We start from the raw sequence: 18142 nt of genomic DNA, 5'->3' as shown, positions 1-18142 counted from the left end.
CAGATGGTGGTGGATCGGGTCATTCACTCCTGTCAGAATTTTCTACCCCTGTAAAATCTCAGTGTAAAATATGAAAGAAAAAAGATTATTCTAATTTAGAAAATATTATTGTAAAATGCGTAAATACAAGAATATTTTAATTTACATTTCAACAGTATTTCAATAGCAAGCATCTAAACATACTTTTAGAAATTGATTTATTTACATTTATTCTTTGATTCCTCTCTCAAATCTATATTTAAGTTTAACTTCTCTAAATAACATCATTTGTATTTCAACTGTGGAATTTCAAGAAATCCAAAATATTTATCTTAACAAAATAAACTATTAAATTGTCAGACTGGGTTGTTCAGTTACAATGTACATGTGTCATAAACATCACAACTACACACATGTGCAGCTGCTCGCTCTCTCCCCCCCCCCCTTTATTGTCTTGACTGGTTCTCTCTGGAAGGCAGGGCACATACACCCACCTCCTGCACTACATCTTTGAAAATTAATAGGTGAAAAAATGTTAGAATTAATGAAGCAATAGATTTAAGTGAACTCACACAAGATTATATACTATTATTTGAACTTCTGTTAGCATTAATTCATGTGATTTTTAACTTTCTAGCTAATCAGTAATCAAGATATGACCCTTCCTATTTTGTTCTCACATCAATCAACAAAACAGGGTTCCCAACCTCAAATGCTATGTTATTACAGATAGAAATCTCTTCTAAAAGATCCATTTTTAGTTTATTTTGTTTAGAAACATTATTTGCAGGTAATGTCATAATTCAGTTTTGAAGATTTATTCACAATATGCCATTCATGGCACTGTCCCCTAAACTTACCTTGATTATTTGAAAATAAACAGCCTACAATCATTTTTTAATGGATTCATTTGTGTTTTTATCCAGTCTGCTGGTGTCTAGGTGGCATGGGCTGCTGAAGCTATGTGTTTTTCCTAGTTTTTAACACAGGGAAAATTTAATCTAAAAATAGATAATTTTCCCCTAAAATTTCCTTCAGAAATATCTGTGTTCCTTTCCCTATTTCTCACTGAATTATGTGTAATTATTGTGGTTTCTTATCCAATGTTATTGTGTTATTACATGGGGAAATATGTTGGCAAATAGGTTAATATACAACATGGTTTTTACTATCTGACAAGACATAAAAATGTGTGGTCACTCACAATTGACAGCATGAAGTGCCATGAAGAGATTGCAGGGAATGTTCATTTTTACATTTCTAACTACAAATGGGCTCCCCCATCAGTCCCTGCAACCCCCTGGCTGGCAGAGCTCTGTGTGAATTAAGCAGCAGGCAGTCTTCAGGGAACCTCCACCAAGTGTCTTTATGACTTTTTATGGTGCATCACAACAGAGCAGCAGTTACGAGGAGCCCCCTTCCTGCTCCCTGGTTCAGCCTTTTATACTGCTGCTTTCTTCTCAGCGCTGAGCTAGTGACCTCATCAGGCTCCCTAGAGGTGCAAGTGATCCCCTCTGCCCTTCCAAACCCAAACTACTCAGTCCCTGCTACTCTAACTGCACCCGGTGCCCTGGGTGTTCTCAGTGACCCGGGTGCTGGTTTCCAAAGGGCTCCGTTTGTAGCTGCTAACAGCCCCCTGTCATAGGATCATAGAATATCAGGGCTGGAAGGGACCATCTAGTCCAACCCCCTGCTCAGAGCAAGACCAATCCCCAGACAGATTTTTGCCCCAGATCCCTAAATGGCCCCATCAAGGATTGAACTCTCAACCCTGGGTTTAGCAGGCCAATGCTCAAACCACCAAGCTATCCCTCCCCCGCCTGCTTGTGTAATTGACCCTTTAGTGAAAATAACACCACATGTAACCTGTTACCTCATTATTCAATTCAGAACCCAGATCTGCCAGTATCTGCTCTGCACAGCCATGTCGATATATAATTTTACATGTTTTCTTCTCCATCTCATGTGCTCTCATAGATCTAAGTGGAAATTCTTCTACCTCTTTTGAAAAATCATCTGTAGCTGTCAGTACATACTGGTATCGCTTCTGTGGGACTGGATAGAGCCCGATTCAATCTGCTCTCAGCAATTCCCAGGGATTAACAACCTATGTGCAAGAACACAGGCTAGAGTTCTCATTTGGATCTTTCCTGTGACATTTTTGTTATAATCCCATATATAGTCAGCAGAGTAAATGTTATAATGTGGTTTCTGTAATCGCTGATGTCTCCACACAGTCAGAATCTAACTTTTGGTGTTTTTCAGAAGTAAATAAATACAGGCCAAACTTCTGCAACTGAAAACTTGCATAAATACGCTGTGCAGGGCCAGTGATGCCCATGCTCCAGCAATATTCAGGGCCCAGGGGCCTGGCTCCACCAATGTTCAGGGCTGGGTCTCTCCCACGGCCCCGCCTCCTGCCCCTACATGCCTCCCCCGGAACGTCCCTGCCTGCACCCTGGGCAGCGGGTGGCTTCCCTGCTGCTCTGCAATGCACTCCCTCACCGGCCGCTGCTGCTGCTGGCTACAACAAAGGGACCATCACCGGTGGCAGGCTAAGGCGATTGCTATGCCAGAAGAGGGAGGAGAGGAGGCGCACATATGATGGCAGCCCCCTCCCCCCCCCCCGGCACCCACCAGGAGATGACTCCGACGCCGAGGGGGCTTCCTGGACTCAGGACCTGAGCAGCTGGGACTTGGGTGAGTGTCGGACTCATGATACCCTGCCCCCCCACCCGCAATCACGACTCCTGCACCATGCTTGGCAAGGAGCAGCCCCATCCCCCATCCCCAGTGAGGCTACGGTGAGGGGCAGCAGCAGAGGCAGAGATGCACACATGAAGGCAGCCCCCCCCGCACTGAACACCATGGAGGAGAGGGGTCTTCCTGGACCTTCCTGGTCACCACTCCTGCCCCAGGCTGGCTACAGGACAGCCCATCCCCCACTGAACAATGATGAAAAGTGTTTGCTGCCTCCTGATGAACATCGCAAAAGAAGGGGCTACGTTTTGTTTCAATTTTAGAAAATATTTGCTTCTGAGGGTTATTGATCCAAGAGTGCTGGGTTGTTTCCATATTCAAAAGAGTATTAATAAACTTGATGTTCTTAGTTGAATATATTTTTCTGACGATAGTGATATTGTGGAATAGAGGGAAACTGTTAAATGCTTACTGTTTCCAGTCCACTTTTACATTATTTTAAAAAATATAGATCGGCTTACAAGGCAGGTGCCAGGGGAGGGGAAGGGGACTTGGACCCATTCTGGGCACCACCGAAAATTATACAAACCTGACGCTGTGCCAGCACAATGGGCAATAGAAGTCATTGCTGCACTATGTCATCCATTAGTTCACAGGGGCACTTGTTAGAGCTGATTAGAGGCTTTATTGTGCAGCAATAATAAATACTGATAATGATAAACAATTAGCTTGGCTAATGTTTAAAAACACTCCAGATGTATTTAACATGGGGAAAGATGCAAAGTGTTTGATTTAACAGGGAGCCATCCACTCAGGTCCACTTCATTGCAAGGGTTGTAAAGTTAAGTCCAATCCAAGCAGGACATTTGCCTTGCATGAAATCTGTTTGAACCCCCCTACTGGTGTGTCCTCATTTCTGTCCCCACCAACTGTGTCTGAGGAGGGGGGAGGCCAATTCTAATGTGGCTGCATCCTCCAGACTTTCCAGAGTCCCCCATCCTAGCTGTTGGGGGTGTGGAGGGGGCTGCATGAGGGGATTTGCCCATCCCAGCTCTGGAGGGACCCATCCAGACAGGCAGGACTGTGGTCAGAGATATGAGTGAGAACAGGAGGTCTCATGGGGAGTGTGAGACGTGTATGAAGAACTGGTCCTAGGGTCAATATTTTCTGTGGCCACCATCTAGGGGGTTCTATTATTTCTGGTTCTGTACATAAAGAATTTAGGGGGGGAAGCAGCAGGAGGGATGGGGAGAAATTAACAAAGGGTAAAGTGAGGCTGAGTCGCATGGGAATCATCATGGGAGTGAGATCTGTGGGGTTGGGGAACCATCCTCCCAGGGCCAGTGCTGGGCTCCCCATTATTCCAGGTTGCCTCTGGGAGCCCTGCATCACCAAGCCCCCCGAGACCTCTCAGTGCGTATGAGCTGAAACAGCCCCACAGCCACCTCTGTGCCCCGCTCTGGGTCTCTCCCTGTGCTGCCTGCAGCCTGAGTGGGGCACAGGCATCGGTAGCACCCTGGTGTATTGCAGCCTCCAGGATTCCCCAGTTGACAGCAGGCGGTGCTGCCCCCCACAGTCTATGGGCTACACCTATTCCTGCACCCAAACAGCCCAGCAGCCTGCACCCCCTCTGCCCCTGCACCCCCACAGCCTGCACCCCCCTTCTGCCTCCCGTGGGTGTTACTGTCAGGGACAGAGATCCCCTCAGCCCCGAGATGGGACCGGGGAGATTATCAGGGGAGCTGTATTTTTACTCCCATCTTTGTTACCAGGATAGAAGAAAGGCTGGAGTGTCTCAGGCTTGGGCTACGCTACACAGCTAGGTTGACGTAAGGCAGCTTACATTGACTTAATTATGTCAGTGAGCACACTACAGCCTTGTCCCACCAATGTAAATGCCCTACTACACCTACATAATAACTCCACCTGCATGAGAGGAGTAGGGCTTATGTGGGTGTAGTTAGGGTGACACAGTGTCTATGTAGACACTGCCTTACTTGCACCGGCTGCTGGCTATCTTGTTAATTTCACGGCTCCAGATTGACAAGAAAGCCAGGCAGGTAGAGCCCAGCTTCCCCCGGCTCCCCGCTCCCAGATGGGCGGCTGCTTGGAGGCTCCCCACACAGGGAGCCGAGAAGCGCAGGCAGCTGCCCCCTCACTCCCAGCCGGGAGCAGAGAGCCAAGAGTCTGGAGGGGCCGCTGGGCTCCCGGTGTGGAACTGTGTGGAGCTGAGAGCCCGGGCTCTTATCCACCACACGGCCCCTCTTCAGTCGGTGGAAGCGCTCCTGGGGAGGACGCGCACTACCGACAGGAGGGTAGTGTGGACATCGGCTATGACAGTAATTACTGTGGTGGCTGTAAGTCGAACTAACGTAGATCGACTTAAGTCTGTAGTGTAGACACATCCTAAGAGAAAGTGTCAGTGAAAGTGAGGAGAAGGATCCTGTCAGTCACATTGAAAATAAAACCTTGCCCACCACATAATCTGGGAAAATCCCCTCCCAGCGAGGCCTCACAGCCGGCCTGAGGCAGGTTTGGTGGGAGGTGTATCTGTCTCCATTCCTGCGGCACAACACCCAGTATTCATCCCTAGCTGAATAGAAAATCTTCCCCTTCCTGCTCACACATTCCCTACAAACCCCCAGGTCCCACTCAGAGCAGGTCTGCACTATAAACTGTCATCGGTATAACTGTGTCGTTCGGGGGGTATGAAAAATCCACCCCCTCAGTGATGCAGTTATACCGAACGAACTCCCAGTCTAGACAGCGCTATGTTGACACAAGGGCTTCTCCCACCAACATAGCTACTGCCTCTCGCAGAGGTGGATTAATGACATCGACAGGAGAATCTCTACCGTTGGCTCAATCGTGTGTTTAATGAAACACTGCAGTAGCACAGCTGCATGGGTGTCCCCGTTAATTGCTGTGCGGGGGATTGTTGCCTGTTAAGGGGACTCAGGGTCCTGTCTACCTGTGAGGAGAGAGGGAGGCACAAGGGATGGGAAGGGGGGCAAGAGAAGGGGCTGGTGCCAGGTGGCAGAAGGAGATGGTGGGGAACTAGGGAGCTAAGGGGGGTGAGGAGAGGAGCTAGTCCCCAGGGGATTGCGGGTGGTGGAAGGGGTGAGTGCCAGAGGGTAGAAGGGGGTCAAGGAAGGGATGGGTACTGGGAGGCAAGGGGAGGGGAGGGCAGCAGGGGATCATAGGGGTGTGAGGGAAGGGGCAGACACCAGGAGGATAGAAGGGGGCAAGACAAGGGATGGGCACTAGGGGGCAAAGGGGGGCAAGGAAGAGGGGTGGATGCTAGGCGATCAGAGAAGGATGGAGGGGAGGGCGCATGGGAGATGGGCAGAAGGGTGCGATGGGAGAGGTGGGTGCCAGGGACACAAAGGGGGGCAAGAGGAGGGATGGGCACTACGGGGCAGAGAGGGGAGGGAGACGGGCAGGTGATAGGCAGGCAGAGGAGGGGGGAGGGGGGAGGTGGGCAGAGGGGGACAATGGGAGAAGTGGGTTCCAGGGGTCAGAGGAGGGCAGAGGGGAGGGGCAGGCTCCAGAGTGCAAATGTGGGTGAGAAGAGGGGTGGGTGCAGGGGGCTAAGATGGGTGAGAGGAGCAGTGGGTGACAGGGGACGGAGTGGGCTGAGGGAGAGAGGTCAGTGCTTAAATAAATAAAATAATGGAGATATCCCATCTCCTAGAACTGGAAGGGACCTTGAAAGGTCATCGAGTCCAGCCCCCTGCCTTCACTAGCAGGACCAAATACTGATTTTGCCCTAGATCCCTAAGTGGCCCCCTCAAGGATTGAACTCACAACCCTGGGTTTAGCAGGCCAATGCTCAAACCACTGAGCTATCCCTCAGGAGGGGTAACGGGGGTATGGACAGGACAGGGGCCAGGGGCACAAGGGGGGTGTCAAGGAATCCCAGGGTCTGGTCTATGCCCAGCCAGTAACCAGTCCCCTGGGAGTGACCCCTTTCATGTGCACGGCCCCAAGCACCCCCCAGCTCCACAGGGGCAGGCCTCTGGCCTCCAAGGCTCCAAGACTGGGCCATTGGTACCAGCGACTCTGTCTCTCTCCATGGCTCCCTGCAGTGAATCCAGCCCAGCCAGACTCCTGCGGGAGGCCTGTACTGTGCCCCGTCAGGGTGTGATACTCACAGGGAGTATTCCCAGAGAGACAGGCAGCCTTTGCAAACAAGGGAACCATTGATTAGTCACTTGGCTACAGAATCCCATAGTCTTTAGGTCAGCCCAGACAGGCAGAAGTCACCCCATAGTCCATGTGGCCAACGCCAGTGTCCTAGTGGGCCTACCATGCTGTGATGGACTCTGTCCTTGGCCCTGTCTCTCTCCTGCTCTCCCTTTTTGTCTCTCTCCTCCGGGCTCCATAGTCCCTTCCAGACACCAGCTCTTAATCTCCAACTCAGACCTCTCCAGACCTTTGTTCTGGAGCTGAGAAATGTTGCTCAGCTTCCCTGCTGAAAAGTGGGGAAATCTCTCTCTCTCTCTGGATCATTGGTTGCCAGCTGTAAATGTCCTGGCAATTGGATTCCCCATTGATATGGGGTGGGCCTCAGCCGCTCCATTTCCAATGGCCCATTCACGCTCAGACAGCTAGACCAGTGTTTCTCAACCTTTTACATACCAGGGACCACTTGCTGCCTTCCTAAACTGTGTCAGGGAGATCTCAGGGACCGGCGCCGGGCTACGGACCAGTCGTTGAGAAACACTGATATCCATGTCTCTCAGCCTGCCCTTTGTCACCCACTGGTAACGGTGCAGAACACAGGGGAAACTGAGGCACACACAAGGGTCATAAAAATATTACAGAAAATTCCACTTTGACACACCCAGCTACAGAAGCTTATCGTTCTTAGGTCAGCATGGGGAGGCAGAATTTAAGCTATAGTCCAGCCTGGTCAAACCAGCACGTGGATGGGCCAGCCAAGCTGTGATGGATCCCATCTCTGGCTCTCTCTCTTTGTCTCCCTCAGTCTGGGCTCCTGCCTGTGTCCCTCCAAAAAGCCTCCATTCTCCTGTTCTCCAGCTCAGTTCCCAAGTCCCCCTGCTGGGGTTTCCTGTGTTGATTATTCAGTCCTTGGGAGCATCTCTTCATCTTGCTGGTTCCTCTGTTGATTTGGGCTGGTTTCAGCCAGTTCTTTAATGATCCTCTGCCTTCCCCCCAGAGAGCCAGATAATGCACACACACACCTCCTGTCTCCTGCTCTGATCCAGGAGCAGCGCTAACCCTTTCACATCCTCTGGATAGCAATGCAGCTTATGGGGAAACTGAGGCACACACAGGGGTTATAAAATTATTGCAGAAAATTCTCATTTTGTCATAGGGGTTGAGGAGAAGGGTGGGCATCATACAGGTGAGAGGAGGAGTGGGTGACAGGGGAGGTGAGAGGGGTGAGGAGAGTTACGTGTTCCAGGGGGTAGTGAGTGTGAGGGGAGAAGATGGACAGCAGGCGGATAGAGATGGGGTACAGGGAGGGGCAGGCACCGGGGGGAGAGGGGAGTGAGGGGACGGGTGGATGCCAGGGTGTTAGATGGGGGGACAGAGGTGGGTGAAGTGATGGGTGAGCACCGGGGGGCAGAGGGAAGTGAGCAGGTGCCAGAAGAGAGAACAGGGCATTGGGAGGGGTAGTCTCCAGAAGGGGATGAGGAAAGGGGCGGGTGCTAGGCTGGCATAGGGGTGAGGGGAGGGGCAGGCTCCAGTGGCTGAGTGGGGTGAGACAGGTGGGCGCCAGTGAGGCAGAAGTGGGGGAGGGGACAGGTGGGCACCAGGGGGGCAGAGAGGATTGAGGAGAGATGCAGGAGCTATAGAGGGCAGGGGATGAGGGAAGGGGCAGGCATCAGGAGGCAGAGGGGTGAGGGGAGGGGGCACGTGATGCTTTATAGCTGCTGTAGCACATCTCCTGGAGACTAGCACTAAGAGCGGGTTGGTGTTGTCCCCCCACACACGGGGGGTGGAGCCCTGCCCCAGGGGGAGCAGCTGGGACTCTCCATGCTGGCCGGCCCCATGGGCACCACCTTCCAGCCAGGCAAACCCCACAGCCAGCCCCTTCCCTCGCCCGGCCCAGCCCCTCCCCCAGGGCATGGGCAGTGTGTCTGGACTGGGTTCTCATGATTTTGTCATGAGTCTGAGTCTCAGGATAACGATTGTTTTCCTTAAAGCCCCAGCTCCTGGAGTCTAGTGGAGATGTGATGATTTCAGCCTTCCTTCTTAAAGAAAAAGTAAGTTTCTAGCCCTCCTGGCTGTGGAGAAAGCTTCAAAATGTGACCCCAGCGCACCCTAAAGGCTCAAAAATCAGAAGGCAAATAAAAAGAATCCAAAATCTATTATTTTACATCATCTCATGATTTTAGGGGAGCCTGCCTCATGTTTTTTGAACATTTGGGGTTGGCAATACTGGAGAGGTCCATGGGGGGCTGTGCAGGGTGGGTGCTGGGAACTGTAACTGGGTATTGGGGAGAACGGGGGCTGTTGCTGATGAGGCCGGGGCAGTAGGGAGGTCAGGGGTGGGGAGTGGGGTGAGAGGCGGGTGCTGGCACAGGGCAGAACCTCAGTTATTTGATGTAACTGCATTTGCAGACTGTCCAATGTTGGGGTTTGTTTTGAAAGCATTGCCTTAACTTAGAATCTCCAGGCTTTTGAACCTTGGTGGGTTTTGAGAAAACTACAGAATTCCTTTAGTACTGGGCTAACAGATGTATTGGAGCATAAGCTTTCGTGGGTGAATACCCACTTCGTCAGATGCATGTCAGACACATGCTGAGCTTCAATTCATTTGCAAATTTGACACCGTCAGCTCAGGATTAAACAAAGACTGTGAATGGCTAGCCAACTACAAAAGCAGTTTCTCCTCCCTTGGTGTTCACACCTCAACTGCTAGCAGAGGACCTCACCCTCCCTGATTGAACTAACCTCGTTATCTCCAGACTGATTCTTGCCTGCATATTTATACCTGCCTCTGGAAATTTCCACTACATGCGTCTGGCGAAGTGGGTATTCACCCACGAAAGCTTATGCTCCAATACATCTGTTAGTCTTAAAGGTGCCACAGGACTCTCTGTTGCTTTTTACAGATCCAGACTAACACGGCTACCCCTCTGATACTTAGATTTCCAGAAAGTCTTTGACAAGGTCTCTCACCAAAGGCTCTTACGTACATTAAGTTGTCATGGGATAAAAGGGAAGGTCCTTTCATGGATTGAGAACTAGTTAAAAGACGGGAAGCAAAGGGTAGGAATTAATGGTAAATTCTCAGAATGGAGGGGTAACTAGTGGTGTTCCTCAAGGGTCAGTCCTAGGACCAATCCTATTCAACTTATTCATAAATGATCTGGAGAAAGGGGTAAAAAGTGAGTTGGCAAAGTTTGCAGATGATACTAAACTGCTCAAGATAGTTAAGACCAAAGCAGACTAAGTTCTCACAAAACTAAGTGATTGGGCAACAAAATGGCAAATGAAAATGAATGTGGATAAATGTAAAGTAATGCACATCAGAAAAAATAACCCCAACTATACATACAATATGATGGGGGCTAATTTAGCTACAACCAATCAGGAAAAAGATCTTGGAGTCATCGTGGATAGTTCTCTGAAGATGTCAACGCAGTGTGCAGAGGCGGTCAAAAAAGCAAACAGGATGTTAGGAATCATTAAAAAGGGGATAGAGAATAAGATGGAGAATATATTATTGCCCTTATATAAATCCATGGTACGCCCACATCTTGAATACTCCATACAGATGTGATCTCCTCATCTCAAAAAAGATATACTGGCACTAGAAAAGGTTCAAAGAAGGGCAACTAAAATGATTAGGGGTTTGGAAAGGGTCCCATATGAGGAGAGATTAAAGAGGCTAGGACTTTTCAGCTTGGAAAAGAGGAGACTAAGGGGGGATATGATTGAGGTATATAAAATTATGAGTGATGTGGAGAAAGTAGATAAGGAAAAGTTATTTACTTATTCCCATAATACAAGAACTAGGGGTCACCAAATGAAATTAATAGGCAGCAGATTTAAAAGAAATAAAAGGAAGTTCTTCTTCACACAGCGCACAGTCAACTTGTGGAACGCCTTACCTGAGGAGGTTGTGAAGGCTAGGACTATGACAGCGTTTAAAAGAGAACTGGATAAATTCATGGAGGTTAAGTCCATTAATGGCTATTAGCCACGATGGGTAAGGAATGGTGTCCCTAGACTCTGTCAGCGGGTGGTGATGGATGGCAAGAAAGAGATCACTTGATCATTACCTGTTAGGTTCACTCCCTCTGGGGCACCTGGCATTGGCCACTGTCGGTAGACAGGATACTGGGCTAGATGGACATTTGGTCTGACCCAGTACGGCCGTTCTTATGTGTTGGAGGCAGCTGGTGGCGGTAAGAACCCGGATGTTGGAGAAAGTGGGTTGGAGGTGACATGGGGGCACAAGGAAAAGAGTTTTGGGACAAGGTCTGCAGCAGGGAGCGGGCACGGTAGTGCTCCGCCTGCATGGCTACAAGCCAGTAGCATAGCTAGTGGGGTGCAGGGGAAGCAGCCGCTTCCCCTCAGCATGTTTTCAAAAAACGGTGCGCCTGCCGGCCAGCCCTGAACTCCTGCAGGCAAGCCGGGGGGCAGCATGGCTGGAGGAGCAATGGGGGGCGCAGCAGGGCAGCCCGCAGCGCGGCCGGCAGCCAATGGGGGGGGGGGGGGCGGTGGCCACGGCTGGAGAAGGCCGAGTTAGGGGGGGCTCAGCACTGGCAGAGTAGCTGTGAGCCTCCTTGCACAGGCCGATTGTCCCATTGGAATAACTCTTCTTTCCTTTCCTTCACCTGCTGCTCTAGCCCCCTGGCATCCTAGTGAGAGACAAGCTCAGCCCTGGCGCGGGCAGGTCCCGTGTGGCCCGAGCCTGCAGCAGCGAGCTCCGCTCCTGCCCCATCCCCAGACGCGCCCGCCCGCGGTGCACTGAGACACGGAGGCAAGGGAAATGGCAGCACCTGTCCCGGGCTCAGCAGCCCCGATTGGGACCTGGGCAGCTTGCAGGGCTCGCGAGAAGCAGGAGACCCCCGCCCCCGCCGCAACCCTCTGCAGCCGCTGGCTGCCCCCCGGCTCTGCAATCAGAGATGCAGTGCTTGGCTGCTCCCCTGCCCTAAAATCCAGCCTCCCTCCTGGCACGGGCTTGTCCCTCCTCCACACACAAAGGCTGGTGCGGGAGGCAAAGTCCCGGGGAAGGGTGGGGCCGGGGAGGCCACAGGAGCAGGGGGCAGTGAGAACCCACCCGGGGCCGGGAGAGCCCCACAAGGAGGCACAGACACACACACCCTTCTGCAGTGCGGCCGGCAGCCGTGGCCGGAGGAGCAAGGGGGGCGCGCATCATGGCGGCTGGCAGCCAATGAGGGGGCGGAGTGGCCGGAGGAGGAGCCAAGGGGGGGCGCCTTTTTTATGTTTGCTCCCCCTGCTCTTAGATCCTGGCTACGCCACTGCTACAAGTGCCTGGATCGAGTCCGCTTGGCGCTCCATGATGCTTATCAGCAGATCCGTGATTTGCTGCCGGAGCACCGCGCTTTTGTGCCGGCGCTCCTCGTTCTGCTGGCGGATCCTCCATTCACTCTCCCGCCACCCCTGCACTTTTTGATTTTCATTACTTGAATGCTGCATTATTTCATGCAGCATATTTTCCTTGCTTTTACGTGGCCTCTTTCTGATAGTTTGGAGTCTTTCGGCCAGTGATAACATGGACGGCTAAGATCTCAAGGTTGCGTCTATAAAGGAAAAATGCAACACTTAACCGAGGCGGCATTGTTCACACCAGACAGAGCAATGATTCCCCGTATTTAAGGGCAAGCACAGTCTACACAATAGCAGAATTTGCCCATCCCAAAGCGAGCGCACATAACTCCCGGGGGCAGGAACGGCAACTTGTATGGGCCTGTGGTGCCCGGGCTCCAGCAAATTCAGGGCCCTGGCTCCACCAGAGTTCGGGGCTGGATCTTGCCCCCAGCCCTGCCTGCTTCCCCTGCACGCCTCCCCCGAGCTTCCCTGCCTGCCCTGGGCAGTGGGTGGCTGCCCCCTGCAGCTCTGCGGTGCACTCGCTCTCCAGGTGCTGCTGCGGCTGGCTACAAGGGAAGCGGCGCTGGGGGCAGTCTGAGGTGGCTGCTGTGCCTGTGAAGGGAGGAGGGGAGGCGGCGCATGGCAGCCCCCCCCCCCCCCCCCGGCAGGTGACTCCGAGTCCAGTCCGATGGGGGCAGGACAGGGCTTATCCTGGCTGGACCCCCTGAGCAGCAGCCTGGGGGGCCAGGAAGGACCCCCCTTCCCTGGAACTCACTGCTGCCAGTGGGCAGAGGGCTGGGGGGAGTCCTCCTCTCTGGCCCCCTGTCCCAGCCCAGAGCCTGCACCCAGCACCCAAACTCCATCCCAGAGCCTGAGGCAGGGGGACGGGGGTGATTTGGACCCGTTCTGGGCACCACCAAAAATTATACAAACCTGCCGCCACTCCTCGGGGGGGGGAACAGGGGTCTGTGAGTCCCAGAGCTGCTGCCCTCCCTGACCCCCCCCCCGCTCTGCTCCCCTGAGTGCCAGCAGGAGCCGAGCCAGCTCCAGCCGGGCAGTGCCCAAGTCACAGTCAGTCCGTTCTGATCCCCTCCCCCCCTTGATCAGCTGTTGCTTCCAGCCGCGGTTCCCACTCTGTCACTCCGGATTTCAGCTCCCCCCCTCCTTCCTCCTGCTGCCGCCACTTATGGCAGGGCAGCGGGGGGTGAGAACTGGCTGGTGCTTTTTGCTGCTTTATTTCCCAGCCGGACCGAGCTGTGGCGGGCGGTGCTGGGCGAGGGAATTACTGAGACCCCAGCGATCCCCGGGGAGCAGGTACAGCAGCTGGGGGGGCATTGACACCCCCACACTGGCTCGCCCGGCAAACTGCCCCTCCCAGCCCCCTCCCCCCAGCTCCGGGCCCTGCGGGGGGGCTGGTACTTTCACAGGAATTTGCTCCGCTCCCAACCAGCCCGGGACACAGATCGGGACTTTCACTTCCCTACTTCTGTACGTTCAGTTTAAAGCGCGTGTCAGGCCCAGGCGGGGGGGCTCGGCCCCGTCACTTCAGCTACAAATGGCACAACAATAACGATGCCGGGTCGGGTCTCAAACCCTCCGGCGGCATGACCCCGTGTGCGGCACTGGGGCTGCAGCCTCGGTGACTGACCTGGGGACCAGGGCCGGATTTAGGGGTACACAACCGAGGCGACTGCCTGGGGTGCCAGACTGGAGGGTGCTGGGCTCAGGGGCTGTGTTTGTGATAAAAAGAGAAATCAAATGTTTGATGTAAAATGTTTCAGGTTTTCCTTATGTGGCTCATTCGTGTAGTGCAGGAAACCGCTGTCTGTAGGAATTGCTACTTAGGGGGTGCACTTGCGGGGAACAAACTGAGCATGCTCAGTAACATCTGCCCTTCACCCTGCCCTTACTAGGCATAAGATTCTGCTGACTGCTTTTTACAGGGGTTAGAAGGAAGAAATTAGGGGGAGGGGAGTAGCTCAGTGGTTTGAGCATTGGTCTGTAAACCCAGGGTTGTGAGTTCAATCCTTGAGGGGGCCACTTAGGGATCTGGGGCAAAATCAGTACTTAGTCCTGCTAGTGAAGGCAGGGGGCTGGACTTGATGACCTTTCAGGGTCCCTTCCAGTTCTATGAGATAGATAGGTATAGGTGGCCAGGGAGCAAAAATTGACTGGTCAGGTGAGTCAAGCAGCTGGAAGGAGGGTTAGGAAGGTGCTGAAGGGCATAATCAGGGATGGGGGCGGAAGGAGCCGGAGTTAAGCCCAGGGGTGAAGCACTGCCCGAGGGTGACAGAGGGCAAAACCCCAACACAGGCAGGGGCAGAGGGTGAGTAGAGCAGAGGGGATTTTTTATTTTCCCTCTCACAGACAGCACCTCTCAGCATGGGCTTCCCAGGTCTGGGTTCTTAAAGGCACAGGCATCCGAATGCCTAGTCACTGCAGCTTCTCTTTGATGTAACCTACAGAAGTGCTGCAGCAGGAACTTTATTCAGTGAGACCAGGCCTTCCCTACACCCCCCCAGGCCTTCCCTACACCCCCCCAGGGGGCTGTACACCCCCCCTGAATTTTCCTAACACCCCTCCAGTGATCAACTAGTTACAACAGTGTTGCCAATTTTGTCATTGGTGGGAAATTTCAATTGAAATTGAAGCATTAAAACACAATTTAAAAGCATATACAGTGTATGATAAAATACTTGTACCTGAAGAAGTAGAGTAGGTTAGAAAACTACGAACGAAGACTGGCTTCCTCACACCGCTGTTGTTTTTTCTGACAATGTCGGCACATTCGTTTTGGCAATGTCGGCCAACTTTATAATTTAAAATTATGATTTGTAAGCAAGGTCTGAATGAGCTCTCCCCTGACAGCCAGTGATGAGCCAGGGGTGGGGAGAAGGCTTCAGGACCAGACTGTATTTACATGAACTCACCTACTCTGCCTAGGTTTCCAGCAGACAGAGCTGTGTTGCCCAAGTGATCAATTTTGGCTGGTGTTGGGAGTTCCTGTACTAAACATTTTTATTATATTATAATTATTTTTTACATAAGAACGTCTATATTGGGTCAAACCAATGGTCCATCTAGCCCAGTAATCTGTCTTCCGACAGTATCAGAGGGGTAGCTGTGTTAATCTGAATCTGTAAAAAGCAACAGAGGGTCCTGTGGCACCTTTAAGACTAACAGAAGTATTGGAGCATAAGCTTTCATGGGTGAATGCCCACTGTCTTCCGACAGTGGCCAATGCCAGGTGCTTCAAAGGGAATTAACAGAACAGGGCAATTATTGAGTGATCCATCCCCTGTTGTCCACTCCCAGCTTCGGACAAACAGAGGCTCTCAGAGCATGGTGTTGCATCCCTGCACATCCTGGCTAATAGTCATTGATGGACAATATCCTCCATTAACTTATCTAGTTCTTTTTTTTTAATCCTGTTCTAGTTTTGGCCTTCACAACAGCCCTTGGCAAAAAGTTCCACAGGTTGACTGTCTGTTGTGTGAAGAAGTACTTCCTTTTGTTTGTTTTAACCCTGTTGCCTATTACTGTCATTGGGTGACCCCTAGTTCTTGTGTTATGTGAGGGAGCTTTTCACTTTCTCCACATCAGTCAAGGTTTTATAGCCCTCTATCATATCCCTCGCTTAGTAGTCTCTTGTCCAAGATGGAAAGTCCCCCAGTCTTTTTAATCTCTCCTCGTATGAAAGCTGTTCCACATGCCTAATCATTTCAGTTGCCCTTCTCTGTACCTTTTCCAACTCCAGTATATCTTTTTTGAGATGGGGTGACTAGGACTGCACGCAGTATTCAAGCTGTGAGCATACCATGGATTTATATAGTAAAAGTGGAGGAGCTTGGTTTGCCAGCCTGATCAGCAAAGCCAATGCTGACAAACTATGTGAAAAGGCTGCAAAACACCAATCCTCTGGACTGCATCGACATGAAGAAAGCGTTATAAGCCAGTCATTTTCAAAGCCAATTTTAGAAGTACTTAATGAGGCTCTTAAGAATGCTGGAGACACAACACAGTTTATGCGAACAAACATGGCTGCACATCATACTTTCTCTTTAAGCAAGAGATACCACACTCTACAGAGTGGAGGCCAGTGTTAAGTGCATTGTCATTTGTTAATCCGGGAGTTGGACACTGGTTCCGACCAAGACCAGCGAATACTCACTATCTTTCTGCAAGAAACTCAACTGACTGGTTAGAAGCATTCAGTGCCACAATGAAAGCCTCAGCAGTTGAAAAAGTGAAGAACTCTCTCACCGCATTCAGAAAATGTGCATAAATGGCTGATGAATGCACCAATGCAAATGGGTATCAAGTATTAAGTCTGCCTATGTTCTCTGGATAGCAGTGGTAGGTCAGTAGAAGGATTTCTAGATGTTCAGGTTATAGAAGACACATTGCCTGCATCTCTGACAACCCACAACTTAAAAGAGTTAAATACTTGTCAGTTGAACCCCAAACAGATGGCTGCTTGTGGATTTGATGGAGCTGCAAACTTCTCTGGAAGACACGGTGGAGTACAAGCCTTGCTCAGAGAAAAGTGTAACTCTAATCTCTCCTATACACACTGCAGAGGCCATCTACTCCAACTAGTGCTAGTTCAAGCTGCAGAATCTTCAAAGGGCATTTAAAAAGCTATAAATTTAATCATGTATCGGGGGGTAGCCGTGTTAGTCTGTATCCACACACACAAATGAGGAGTCCGGACATAAGCTTTATTTGGACATAAACTTTTGTGGGTAAAAAACCCACTTCTTCAGATGCATGGAGTGAAAATTACAGATGCAGGCATAAATATACTGACACACGAAGAGAAGGGAGTTACCTCACAAGTGGAGAACCAGTGTTGACAGGGCGAATTCAACCAGGATGGATGTAGTCCACTCCCAATAATTGATGCGGAGGTGTCAATACCAAGAGAGGGAAAGTTGCTTTTGTAGTGAGCCAGCCACTCCCAGTCCCTATTCAAACCCAAATTAATGGTGTTCAGTTTACAAATGAATTTTAGTTCTGCAGCTTCTCTTTTAAGTCTGTTTTTCAAGTTTTTTTGTTCAAGTATGGCTACTTTTAAATCTGTTATTGAATGTCCAGGAAGATTGAAGTGTTCTCCTACTGGCTTTTGTATGTTACCATTCCAGATGTTCGATTTGTGTCCATTTATTCTTTTACGTAGAGACTGTCCAGTTTGGCCAATGTACATGGCAGAGGGGCATTGCTGGCACATGATGGAATATATCACATTAGTAGATGTGCAGGTAAATGAGTCCCTGATGGTGTGGCTCATGTGGTTGGGTCCTCTGATGGTGTTGCTAGACTAGATATGGGGACAGAGTAGGCAACGAGTTTTGTTACAGGGATTGGCTCCTGGGTTAGTGTTTCTGTGTTGTGGTGTGTAGTCGCTGGTGAGTATTTGCTTCAGGTTGGGGAGCTGTCTGTAAGAGAGGACTGGCCTGCCTCCCAAGGTCTGTGAGAGTGAGGGATCATTCTCCAGGATAGGTTGTAGATCGTTGATGATGTGCTGGAGAGGTTTTAGCTGGGGGCTGTACGTGATGGCCAGTGGTGTTCTGTTATTTTCACTGCTAGGACACTGGTACAGTTGGTCAGTAATAGCACAGGACAATGACACAAGGACGATGTCTGGTGATCTGTGTGACGTGAGCTGTTTGGTCTTAGTTTATTTCCTAGGGAACTGGAGCCCACATCACCTCATCCACCATCACAATCAGCACTGATGCAGATGCTGTTTGGCATCTCAGCACAGAGCTGAAACATCCACTGGACACAGAGTGACTGATTCAGATCTCTAGAGGGGGCCCTGCCCTTGGGGTCTCAGTCTGTGCAGCTGCATGAAGTGAACGTGGCCACAGACTCTGCTAAGTTGTTTTATTTTACTTGTACCAGGAAACCTGTGAAGGAAACT

At 51.1% G+C, this 18142-nt stretch overlaps 1 protein-coding gene across 2 annotated transcripts in view; it reads left to right on the top strand.

The window, feature by feature from the left end:
• The window catches only part of LOC135887969 (E3 ubiquitin-protein ligase TRIM39-like), a 429124-nt gene that overhangs the window by 324804 nt on the left and 86178 nt on the right, over positions 1–18142 (top strand). For both annotated transcript variants that reach the window (XM_065415777.1, XM_065415775.1), the window contains exon 1: positions 13719–13855. The gene's annotated coding sequence lies outside the window, so the exon portion shown is untranslated. Of the gene's footprint in view, positions 13856–18142 lie in introns of those variants that run through there.

Source organism: Emys orbicularis, chromosome 13 (genome assembly GCF_028017835.1).
Source record: "Emys orbicularis isolate rEmyOrb1 chromosome 13, rEmyOrb1.hap1, whole genome shotgun sequence".
NCBI classification, from domain to species: domain Eukaryota; kingdom Metazoa; phylum Chordata; order Testudines; family Emydidae; genus Emys; species Emys orbicularis.
Note: the sequence above shows the minus strand (reverse complement) of the source record. Positions and strands in the feature narration are given on the sequence as shown.